The sequence below is a fragment of the Procambarus clarkii genome, chromosome 4, assembly GCF_040958095.1.
Source record: "Procambarus clarkii isolate CNS0578487 chromosome 4, FALCON_Pclarkii_2.0, whole genome shotgun sequence".
Taxonomy (NCBI): Eukaryota; Metazoa; Arthropoda; class Malacostraca; order Decapoda; family Cambaridae; genus Procambarus; species Procambarus clarkii.
Genome location: NC_091153.1, coordinates 36,552,843 through 36,565,903, shown reverse-complemented (window position 1 = coordinate 36,565,903; position 13,061 = coordinate 36,552,843). Strand labels below are relative to the sequence as shown.

Here is a 13,061-nt window from a genome sequence, read left to right as displayed (position 1 = left end):
ACAGCGTCTGAAGGAACTGAACCTTACGACACTAGAGAAAAGAAGGGAGAGAGGAGATATGATAGGAACATATAAAATACTCAGGGGAATTGACAAAGGGGAAATAGATGAAATGTTCACACATAATAATAACAGAACGAGGGGACATGGGTGGAAGCTGGAAACTCAGATGAGTCACAGAGATGCTAGGACATTTTCTTTTAGTGTGAGAGTAGTGAAAAAATGGAATGCACTTCAGGAGCAGGTTGTGGAAGCAAACTCTATTCATACTTTTAAAACTAGGTATGATAGGGAAATGGGACAGGAGTCATTGCTGTAAACATCCGATGGCTGGAAAGACGGGATCCAAGAGTCAATGCTCGATCCTGCAGACACAAATAGGTGAGTACAAATAGGTGAGTAGACACACACACACAGTGGCCTCTGGGAGCCGGTGGTCGAGCGGACAGCACGCTGTACACGTGATCCTGTGGTCCCGGGTTCGATCCCGGGCGCCGGCGAGAAATGATGGGCAGAGTTTCTTTCACCCTATGCCCTTATTACCTAGCAGTATATAGGTACCTGGGAGTTAGTCAGCTATCACGGGCTGCTTCCTTGTGTATGTGTGTGTGTGTGTGGTGTGGAGAGAGAAAAAAGAATAGTAGTTAGTAACAGTTGATTGACAGTTGAGAGGCCGGCCGAAAGAGCAGAGCTCAACTCCCCCCCCCCCCAAGCACAACTAGGTGAATACAACTAGGTGATTACACACACACACAAACACACACATTTGTTTCTCCCGGGGGCAAGCAGAAACAAATGGGGAAAGTTTCTTTCACCCTGATGCATCTGTTACCTAGCAGTAAATAGGTACCTGGGTGTTAGTCAGCTGTTACGGGCTGCTTCTTGGGAGTGTGTGTGGGTGTGGACAAAATAATTTGTTAGTAGTTAGTAATAGTTGAGAGGCGGGCCAAAAGAGCAGAGCTTAACCACCGCAAAGCACAACTAGGTGAATACAATTAGGTGATGTCGGGGTTCCCTCTTTCTTACTATATCCCAGTGTACACAAGGTCACTCACCGTAGCCCTGCGGGTCTTCACTCAATCCTTTTATTTATTTCTATCACTCTATCTCCTTTCAAGTATTATATAGCCACAAGAAATATGGAAGGGATGATACAAACGCGAAGGTATTTTGGTATTTTACTTAAAACTCAAGATATCATATTCTTATATCAACAAGCAAACAGTTAGTTCATGCAAAAGTCGCTCGCTCTCCACATATAATCAGGAACACACCAAGATGGCAATGCTCCCCCTCACGTCAACATCAAAATCAGCTGGGCGACTCCCCCCTCACTGCGTGATCTCTTACTCCACTTGTTTGTTGGCGTTAGGCGCCTATTTCTTTAAATTCTCAAGAATCACTAAATGTTCAAACCACACAATATTTGCGACAATGGCAATAGAAAGCAAATGAATCACTGCACGGATCTTGAGCTCAATCAAACATTTCTATATTAATGAACATAATAATTCACTATCATGGCGTAACACACTGTACTTCATATAATGATAACGAATGCAACAAGATATAATACTGGAGTTCTCAGTAATTCCTTTTGTAGGCGAATATTCAATTGATCACTGCACACATGAAAATTATTCAACACACAAGCATATACATATATAGATAAATCATAGATATCAATAATAGTAATAATATAAATACTGGGCACATAGCCTAACACCAATAATTGGTACACTTATATATATATTTATTCTCTCTCTAAGTTATCATAGTAAAGTCACATGAAAGAAATTATCGACACAGTAAATTCTTCAATCATTCCAGGTGCCTGCACACACCACATATATATAAATATCGTGAGTGCTCTATACCACCTCACTCTGCACAACTGTGCCTTACTGTGACATAGACCTAGGTGAGACTTGCTCACGACATGAAAGATACTCTGTCTAAATATATAGCTGACTAAAGGGGAATTGGGAGGGAAACCTGAATCACCTACTTCCACCTATCCTCCGGTGAGAGTTGAATTGTAGCTCCTGATCCAGGCTCTCGTCTCGTGTAGGGAACGCCCCTACACACACACTATCGTGTCCTCCAGGAACCCAATCAACGTCCCAAAATAAACGCGTCGTCTCCGTGTTCTGTCCTTCGCAGGTCCGTGTTCCTCCACAACGTCTTGTAGGGTTGGAGTCGGTCTCCCGGCCGTCGACTTCTCCTCCCAGCTACGGCTAACAACCTACTTCTCGGCTGCAGTCGTCCGGATTCCCAATTAGTTTCTTCTTTCACTACTCCCCGGTGGATTGGCCCAGCCGCTACATCGTCACTGTGAAGCTATTAGACGTCCTATACGACACTGCTTAGACTTCATCTGCACAGCACCCGACCCTAGAGCACTTGATGCTCAATACTCCATCAATTCCCTCTTCGGTCCACACATGGAATAAAGGAAGACCTCTCGGCGTGCTTGCAGACTACGGGTGATGCATAAGATCCACGGGATCGGGGTACTACTGTCAGACTGACAAGATCAACCTTCATACATCCGTCCACCTTGACGTGTCGTGTCAGACTGATTCCCTCATGGAGGATCGGCCCAGCCACTACGTCATCACTGTGAATCTATCAGACGTCCTAGACGACACTGCCTAGACTCCACCTGCACAGCACCCGACCCTGGAGCACTTGATGCTCAATATTCTGTCAATTCCCTCTCTGGTCCAACACATAAACGAAGGAAGACCCCACAGGTGCTGGCAGACCACGGGTGATGCGTAAAATCCTCCGGAGACGGGGTAAACTGTCCAACTGACAGGACCCCCCACCGCACGTCCGACCTCCTTGGTGTGCTATCTCAGACTGGTAGCGCTACAGAGGCGCGATCTCTGGACCCCCCTGCCTTCGTGACGTCATACTTGCCAGGGGCAGTTTTCATTGGCTCCCTGTGCCACTTCGCTGTCGGTGACCAATCTGGTGTCACTGAAGTCACACAGTTTTGGCGGTAAAACGGAGGGGCCAGCGCCATATTGGCTCCATAAAGGGCCTATACCACAGGCCAAAATACTCTTCTTTTATGAATTTCTCGGCAAGGCGAGAACACTACACTCTCCCACATATATCAAACTGATGCCTGCGATGTAGAGAACGCTCGGGTAAAGTGGACATGACTCTTACAGCAGGCGTGGGAGAAATATAAGGGGGAACACCGTCACAGTGAATACACACATACACATACTCAAACTGTTGTTTAAGTATCTGGTCGAAGAAGAGTTAATGTACTCAAGGAAGCGACCAGAAAGCAAGAGGCCGGCATTCCAGAAGGGAAACTATGAGGAGAAAAGAAAATTCCTAACAGATATAACATGGGAACAGAGCTCAGAGGAAAGACGGTTCAAGACATAATGATCTACATCACACAGAAGTGTAAGGAGGCAGCAGACAAGTTCGTCACAGTCCAAAAGGAAAAAAAGGAAATGGAGATGAGAAACCCATGGTTTAATCAGAGATGTAAGTTAGCAAAGCAACTAAGTAAAAGGGCGTGGAGAAATTATAGCAACAACAGAACACTAGAGAGCAGAGAAAGATACCAGAGCGCCAGGAAAGAATACGTCAGGGTGAGAAGAGAGGTAGAGAGGTAATATGAAAGTGACATAGCGAACAAAGCAAAGACTCAACCGAAACTGCTGCATAGCCACATCAGGAGGAAAACAACAGTGAATGAACAAGTAATGAAACTGAGGATAGAGGCAGAAAGATTCACTACAAACGACAAGGAGGTGTGTGAGGAACTCAATAAGAAGTTCAAGGAGGTCTTCACCTCAGAGCAAGGAGAAGTCCCAGAAATAAGAGAGGGAATATCAAACAAGACACCACTAGAGGAGTTTGTGATTATCAGTGAGGAGGTGAGGAAGCATCTGCTAGATTTGGATGTGATAAAGGCTATAGGTCCGGATGGAATCTCACCATGGATTCTAAAGGAAGGAGCAGATGCTCTGTGTCTGTCACTATCCATGGTGCACAACAAATCACTAGCAACAGGGAAACTGCCAACAATTTGGAAGACGGCCAATGTAGTCCCAATATACAAGAAGGGTGATAGGCAGTAGACACTGAACTACAGGCCAAACTACAGGAACTACAGTGAGGAGTGAGGTCTCAGAGTGGCGGGAAGTCACCAGTGGAGTCCCACAGGGATCAGTAATTGGACCTATACTGTTTCTGATACGTAAAAGATCTCCCAGAAGGAATTGACTCAACCCTCTCAATGTTTGCTTATGATGCAAAAATTATGAGGAGGATCAAGACAGAGGAAGATAGTATGAGGCTACAAGATGACCTCGACAAACTGAAGGAAAGGTCCAACAAATGGCTACAAAAGTTCAACCCAAGTAAATGCAAGGTAATGAAACTAAGAGGAGGAACTAGGAGGCCAGTCACTGGATACCAAATGGGAGATAAAGTCCTTCACGAAACGGACAGAGAGAAAGATCTAGGAGTTGATATCACGCCAAACCTGTTTTCTGAAGCCCACATCAAAAGAATAACATCTGAGGCATACGCGAGGCTGACTAACATCAGAACAGACTTCAGGAACCCGTGTAAGAAATCATTCAGAGCATTCATTGTATACCACATATGTTATTCAGTATACAATCATTGTATACCACATATGTAAGTCCAATCCTGGAGTATGCAGCCCCATTATGGTGTCCGTACCTAGTCAAGCACAAGGCGAAGCTGGAAAGAGTTCAGAGGTTTGCCACTAGGCTAGTCCCAGAACTGAGAGGCATGAGTTATGAGGACAGGCTACTTGTACGGCACTTCACGTCGCTGAAAGACAGAAGAGCTCGGGGAGACATGCATTCAAAATTCTCAGGGGAATTGACAGGGTAGACAAGGATGGATTATTTAACACGGGTGATGTGGTGGAGGCATATCCACCACATCATATCTATCATATCTATCTAAGGTAGATATGATAGAGCCCAGTAGGCACAGGAATCTGTACACCAGTTGATTGACGGTTAAGAGGTGAGACCAAAGGGCCAGAGCTCAACCCCCTCAAGCACAACTAGGTGAGTACACACACACACGCACAGACACACACACTCACACACACACACACACACACACACCCACACACACACACACACACACACACACACACACACACACACACACGCACACACACGCACACACACACACACACACACACACACACACACACACACACACACACACACACACACACACACACACACACACACACACACACACACACACACGCCTCCCTCCTCTGCATAGAAAACCCCCCTACCCCAAACCCTCCCTGCCCCCACTCAAATGTTCAGCCAAATCTCCCTCCCCCCACACCCAATCCCCACCCTTCTACCCCTCCCCTCCTCCCGAGTCCTCCCTCCCCCCCTTTCCTTCCCGTCCTCCCTCCCCCCCTTTCCTTCCCGTCCTCCCTCCCCCCCTTTCCTTCCCGTCCTCCCTCCCCTTTCACCCCCATACCCTCCCTGTCCCTCCCCCTTCACTGGATCCCCCGCCCCTCATCCCAGTATCCTCTGAGACCCTGTTATCCACCTCACAGGTCCTCACACCCATGGAACAGCCTCCCCCACCAGCAGAACACTCACCAAGGAGGCGATTTGAGAAGGGACAGAAGAAAGTGAGCCTCAAAGCGATGTACACTAACATAGATGGAATTACAAATAAAGTAAATGAGCTTGGAGAACTGGTACTAGAGGAAAACCCAGACATAATAGCCCTCACAGAAACAAAGATCACGAAAACGATAACAAATGCAGTGTTCCCACAGGACTATTATGTTATGAGGAAAGAGAGGGAAGGATGAGGTGGGGGTGGTGTAGCTCTGCTGGTAAGAAAACACTGGGATTTTGAGGAGATGGATATTCAGGGCTGTGAAGGTTTCAGTGACAACATAGCAGGTACTGTAACAAATGGAGAGAAAAAAATTATAGTTGTAGTCATATATAATCCACCACCAAATGACAGAAGACCTAGACAGGAATATGATAGAAACAACATGGCCACCATTAACATAATAGAAAGAGCAGCTTCTGTTGCTAGCAGGAATGGAGCTGGACTACTAATTATGGGAGACTTCAACCATGGGAAGATAGATTGGAAGAACAGAGACCCGCATGGAGGACCAGAAACATGGAGAGCTAAGCTGCTGGACGTGGCAACAAGAAACTTTCTAAGCCAGCACACCAAAGAACCAACAAGAATGAGAGGAGAAGATGAGCCAGCAATGCTTGATTTGATATTTACCCTAAATGAATGGGATATAAGGGAAGTTAAGATGGAAGCGCCCTTGGGAATGAGTGACCACAGTGTATTGAACTTTGAGTACCTGGTAGAGCTAGGACTTATCTCCCCCAAAAAAGAACTAGGAATCAAAAGGCTGGCATACCGAAAGGGGAATTATGAACAGATGAGAAGTTTCCTAAGTGAAATACCTTGGGACACAGACCTCAGAGACAAGTCTGTACAGGGTATGATGGACTATGTTACCCAAAAGTGTCAGGAGGCAGTAAACAGGTTCATCCCGGCCCAAAGGGAAAAATCCGAGAAGCAACAGAAGAATCCATGGTATAAAAGGGCATGTATGGAAGCGAAGAAACTGAACAAAAAGGCATGGAGGAACTTCCGGAATAACAGAACACCAGAAAGCAGAGAGAGATACCAGAGAACCAGGAATGAGTAGGTCAGGGTGAGAAGAGAAGCAGAGAAAAATTTTGAAAATGATATAGCAAACAAAGCCAAGACCGAACCAAAGCTACTCCACAGTCACATCAGAAGGAAAACAACAGTGAAAGAACAGGTACTGAAACTTCGAACAGGCGATGACAGGTATACAGAGAATGACAGAGAGGTGTGTGAGGAACTCAACAAGAGGTTCCAGGAGGTCTTCACAATAGAACAGGGTGAGGTCACTGTGCTAGGAGAAAGGGAGGTAAACCAGGCGGCCTTGGAGGAGTTCGAAATTACGAGAGAGGAGGTCAAGAGACACCTGCTGGATTTGGATGTTAGAAAGGCTGTTGGTCCAGATGGGATCTCACCATGGGTACTGAAAGAGTGTGCAGAGGCACTTTGCTTGCCACTCTCCATAGTGTATAGTAAGTCACTAGAGACGGGAGACCTACCAGAAATATGGAAGACGGCGAATGTGGTCCCAATATACAAAAAGGGCGACAGACAAGAGGCACTGAACTACAGGCCAGTGTCCTTGACTTGTATACCATGCAAGGTGATGGAGAAGATCGTGAGAAAAAACCTGGTAACACATCTGGAGAGAAGGGACTTCGTGACAAATCGCCAACATGGGTTCAGGGAGGGTAAATTTTGCCTTACAGGCTTGATAGAATTCTACGATCAGGTGACACAAATTAAGCAAGAAAGAGAGGGCTGGGCGGAGTGCATTTTCTTGGATTGTCGGAAAGCCTTTGACACAGTACCGCATAAGAGGCTGGTACATAAGCTGGAGAGACAGGCAGGTGTAGCTGGTAAGGTGCTCCAGTGGATAAGGGAGTATCTAAGCAATAGGAAGCAGAGAGTTACGGTGAGGGGTGAGACCTCCGATTGGCGTGAAGTCACCAGTGGAGTCCCACAGGGCTCTGTACTCGGTCCTATCTTGTTTCTGATATATGTAAATGATCTCCCGGAGGGTATCGATTCATTTCTCTCAATGTTTGCAGATGATGCTAAAATTATGAGAAGGATTAAAACAGAAGAGGACTGTTTGAGGCTTCAAGAAGACCTAGACAAGCTGAAGGAATGGTCGAACAAATGGTTGTTAGAGTTTAACCCAACCAAATGTAATGTAATAAAGATAGGTGTAGGGAGCAGGAGGCCAGATACAAGGTATCATCTGGGAGAGGAAATTCTTCAGGAGTCAGAGAAGGAAAAAGACTTGGGGGTTGATATCACGCCAGACCTGTCTCCTGCAGCACATATCAAGTGGATAACATCAGCGGCATATGCCAGGCTGGCCAGCATACGAACGGCATTCAGAAACTTGTGTAAAGAATCATTCAGAACTTTGTATACCACATATGTCAGGCCAATCCTGGAGTATGCAGCCCCAGCATGGAATCCATATCTAGTCAAGGATAAGACTAAACTGGAAAAGGTTCAAAGGTTTGCCACCAGACTAGTACCCGAGCTGAGAGGTATGAGCTACGAGGAGAGACTACGGGAATTAAACCTCACTTCGCTGGAAGACAGAAGAGTTAGGGGAGACATGATCACCACATTCAAGATTCTGAAGGGAATTGATAGGGTAGATAAAGACAGTCTATTTAACACAAGGGGAACACGCACAAGGGGACACAGGTGGAAACTGAGTGCCCAAATGAGCCACAGAGATATTAGAAAGAACTTTTTTAGTGTCAGAGTGGTTGACAAATGGAATGCATTAGGGGGTGATGTGGTGGAGGCTGACTCCATACACAGTTTCAAATGTAGATATGACAGAGCCCGATAGGCTCAGGAATCTGTACACCTGTTCATTGACGGTTGAGAGGCGGGACCAAAGAGCCAGAGCTCAACCCCCGCAAACACAACTAGGTAAGTACAACTAGGTGAGTACACACCCAGTAAGTTAATACTTACCGGAACTCGTGACACACGCACGCACGTACGCGCACACACGCATGCACGCATGACGCCCACGTATGTATGCACACACACACGCTCAAACATACGCTCAGTCAGGGAGGAAAGGATTAACACCTTTTGTGGAAAGAGGCAAAACCCCACTATACTCCACCTCCTCTCTTACCCCCCATCTGACTTGACCTGACCTGGTCGCCACCACCGCTCCCCTCACCCCCCAGTCCCACGCATAATCCTTAAACATACTCTCCCTCTCCCTCTCTCTCTCTCTCTCTCTCTCTCTCTCTCTCTCTCTCTCTCTCTCTCTCTCTCTCTCTCTCTCTCTCTCTCTCTCTCTCTCTCTCTCTCTCTCTCTCTCTCTCTCTCTCTCTCTCTGTCTCTCTCTCTCTCTCTCTCTCTCTCTCTCTCTCTCTCTCTCTCTCTCTCTCTCTCTCTCTCTCTCTCTCTCTCTCTCTCTCTCTCTCTCTCTCTCTCTCTCTCTCTCTCTCTCCCCCTCCCTCTCTCTTTATCTCTCTCTCCCCCACCCCGTTCTGCCCTTCTGACAAATCCTATCACGGCACAACTAGGAACAGGATCAAGCATGACAGCCAGAGGCAACAGGGGAACAGGGAAAAGTTCAGGTGACGAAATAAAGGAAATGTTCGCCCAGTTTCTAAAGGACATCAAGAGTGAGATGCAGGAAATAATGCAGGAAATGAAGAATGAAATAAGCAACATAAAAAGAGAGCTGACAGCAGTAAAGGAGGAGATTAGAGCCCTCAAAGAGAACAGCATCGATGCTGACTCAGATAACCATCCAGGGAGAAGGTGGTAATAGTATTTTGGAAGAGAATGCCACAATAAAAGCAACATTTGCAGAAATGCTAAAAAAAACAACTCTGAAGTAATGTCTGCAGTGATGGAGGTAGCCATGAAAGCAGCCACCTCACAGGAAGCGGCATGCTCCACTAGCCAGCTGCTGGAAACGAAAAGATCAGTGGTAGCTGTGGGTATTAAAGAGCAGGAAGGCTCTAATAGGAAAGAGTGGAATGATAAGGACAAAGTGGCAGTGAATGAAATACTGAAGGCATTAGACATGGAAGGGGCTGAGCATAGCATTGAGAAGATTTTCAGGTCAGGCTGATACAAAAAAGACCGAGACCGTGTGTTTAAGATAGTGTTTGCAAACGAGAACACAAAGGACACGATTCTAACAAAGAAAAACCACCTGCAACATGTGGGAGAATTAAAAAAAAGTATTCCTCCAGAGGGACATGACGAGTGAGGAGAGGGCCATGGCAGCAGAAGCAAGGAAGAAGCGCAGGGCGAGAGGGGAAAACCAGGAAATCACAGCTCCCAACACATCACCCCCAGAGGCGAGGGGGAAAACCCACAACCAGCTGCCCAGTAACACCAGCAGGGAGGGCAACCCCACCACCCTCCTCTGCATAGAAAACCCCCCTTTCCTTCCTGTAATCCCACCACTTTCACCCCATACCCTCCCTTTCCCTCCCCTCTTCACTTGACCCCTCATCCCAGTATCCTCTGCAACCCTGGTATCCACCTCACAAATCCTCACATCCATGGCACAGCTTCCTCCACCAGCAGAACACTCACCAAGGAGGAGATTTGAGAAGGGACAGAAGAAAGTGAGCCTCAAGGCAATGTACACTAAAATAGATGGAATTACAAATAAACCAAATGAACTTGGAGAATGGTTACTAGAGGAAAACCCAGACATAATAGCTCTCACAGAAACAAAGCTGACGAAAACAATAACAAATGCAGTGTTCCCACAGGACTATTATGTTATGAGGAAAGAGAGAGAAGGAAGAGGTGATGGTGGTGTAGCCCTGCTGGTAAGAAAAGGCTGGGATTTTGAAGAGTTGGTTGTTCAGGGATGTGAAGGTTTCAGTGGCTACATAATAGGGACAATAACAACTGGATGGCAAAAAATTATAGTTGTAGTCATATATAATCTACCGCCAAATCACCAAATGACAGAAGACCCAGACAAGAATATGATAGAAACAATATGGCCAATATGAACATTATGGCAATATGGCCATATGGCTCAACATAATAGAGAGAGCAGCTTCTGTTGCTAGCAGGAATGGATCTGGACTACTAATCATGAGAGACTTCAACCATGGGAAGATAGATTGGGAGAACAGAGACCCGCATGGAGGACCAGAAACATGGAGAGCTAAGCTGCTGGACGTGGCAACAAGAAACTTTCTAAGCCAGCACATCAAGGATCCAACAAGAATGAGAGGAGAAGATGAACCAGCCTTGCTTGATCTGATATTTACCCTAAATGAGTGGGATATAAGGGAAGTCAAGATGGAAGCACCCTTGGGAATGAGTGATCACAGTGTATTGAACTTTGAGTACCTGGTAGAGCTAGGAATTACCCCCCCCCCCCAGAAAAAGAACTAGGAAACAAAAGGCTGGCATACCGAAAGGGAAATTATGAGGAGATGAGAAGCTTCCTAAGGGAAATACCTTAGGACACAAACCTCAGAGCTAAGTCTGTATAAGATATGATGGACTATGTCACCCAAAAGTGTCAGGAAGCAGTAAGCAGATACATCCCGGCCCAAAAGGAAAAATCCGTGAAGCAAAAGAAGAATCCATGGTATAATAGGGCATGTATGGAAGCAAAGAAACTGAACAAAAGGGCGTGGAGGAACTTTCGGAATAACAGAACACCAGAAAGCAGAGAGAGATACCAGAGAACCAGGAATGAGTATGTCAGGGTGAGAAGAGAAGCAGAGAAAAGTTATGAAAATAATATAGGAAACAAAGCCAAGACCGAACCAAAGCTACTCCACAGTCACATCAGAAGGAAAACAACAGTGAAAGAACAGGTTATCTTGAGGTTATCTTGAGATGATTTCGGGGCTTTAGTGTCCCCGCGGCCCGGTCCTCGACCAGGCCTCCACTTCCAGGAAGCAGCCCGTGACAGCTGACTAACTCCCAGGTACCTATTTACTGCTAGGTAACAGGGGCATTCAGGGTGAAAGAAACTTTGCCCATTTGTTTCTGCCTCGTGCGGGAATCGAACCCGCGCCACAGAATTACGAGTCCTGCGCGCTATCCACCAGGCTACGAGGCCCCCAGGTAGTGAAACTTAGAACAGGCGAGGACAGGTATACAGAGAATGACAAAGAGGTGTGTGAAGAACTCAACAAGAGGTTCCAAGAGGTCTTCACAACAGAAAAAGGTAAGGTCACTGTGCTAGGAGAATGTAATGTAATGTATGTGTGTGTGTGTGAAATACACCTTATGCACCAGGCTGCACCAAATGCACCAGGCTGCGGGAAATGCACCTTACGACACTGGAAGACAGACGAGTAAGAGAAGACATGATCACAACCTACAAAATCCTCAGGGGAATCGACTGGGTAAACAAGAATAAACTATTCAACAACGGTGGTATGCGAACAAGGGACACAGGTGGAAAATGAATACCCACATGAGCCACAGGGACATTACAAGGAACTTTTTCAGTGTCAGAGTAGTTAACGGATGGAATGCATTAGGCAGTGATGTGGTGGAGGCTGACTCCATACACAGTTTCAAATGTAGATATGATAGAGCCCAGTAGGCTCAGGAATCTGTACACCAATTGATTGACAGTTGAGAGGCTGGACCAAAGAGCCAAAGCTCAACCCCCACAAGCACAAATAGGTGAGTACAAATAGGTGAGTATACACACACACACACACCAGAGATTTGTGTTAGATAGAGAAGAATCGCCATCATCAATCTACTGGATTAGTGAATCACCATGTGGGAAGCGACGACGGAGCACTACGTCATCCCGCATCGGATGTCTATTATTACCCAATTATTCACCTGGTTGTGTGAGCAGGAGGCTGACAAGTAGGTACCCCTCTCTGGTCAATTCTTCAGGTGTACAGAGGTAAAATATTACCAAAGTCTTGTTCAGTATATCATATACATTTAAAATATCAAAGTGGCTCATTTTGGGTAGAGGTTGACATTTTACGGGACCCCTGTAACACACGCATCCACACATGCACGTACGCACGCATGCACGCACGCACGCATACGTACATTTGCAAGCACACATGCACGCACGCACACGCAAAAACAAACACACGCACGCACACACACATACGTCCAGTTAGGCTAAAAGGGATTAACACCTTTCGCGGAAAGGGGATAAAACCTTACTCATAATCCACCCTCTCTCTTACCCCTTCTCTTACCCCCTCTCTAACCTGCCATAATCTGCAGACAACATCTCACCTCCTCTTAACCCCCATCCCATGCGCACACACGCACACACACACGTTCTCTCTGTTCTCTCTCTCTCTCTCTCTCTCTCTCTCTCTCTCTCTCTCTCTCTCTCTCTCTCTCTCTCTCTCTCTCTCTCTCTCTCTCTCTCTTGCTCTCTCTCTCTT

General features: G+C 46.4%; 1 protein-coding gene across 3 annotated transcripts in view; it reads right to left on the bottom strand.

Moving 5' to 3' along the window:
• Nucleotides 1-13,061, bottom strand: part of LOC123750822 (organic cation transporter protein) — a 233,852-nt gene that overhangs the window by 168,953 nt on the left and 51,838 nt on the right. Inside the window, exon 1 of one of the 3 annotated variants that reach the window (XM_069333467.1) lies at nt 2,009-2,860. The exons of the other annotated variants lie outside the window; for them this stretch is intronic. The gene's annotated coding sequence lies outside the window, so the exon portion shown is untranslated. Of the gene's footprint in view, nt 1-2,008; nt 2,861-13,061 lie in introns of those variants that run through there. 3 annotated transcript variants of the gene reach the window in all.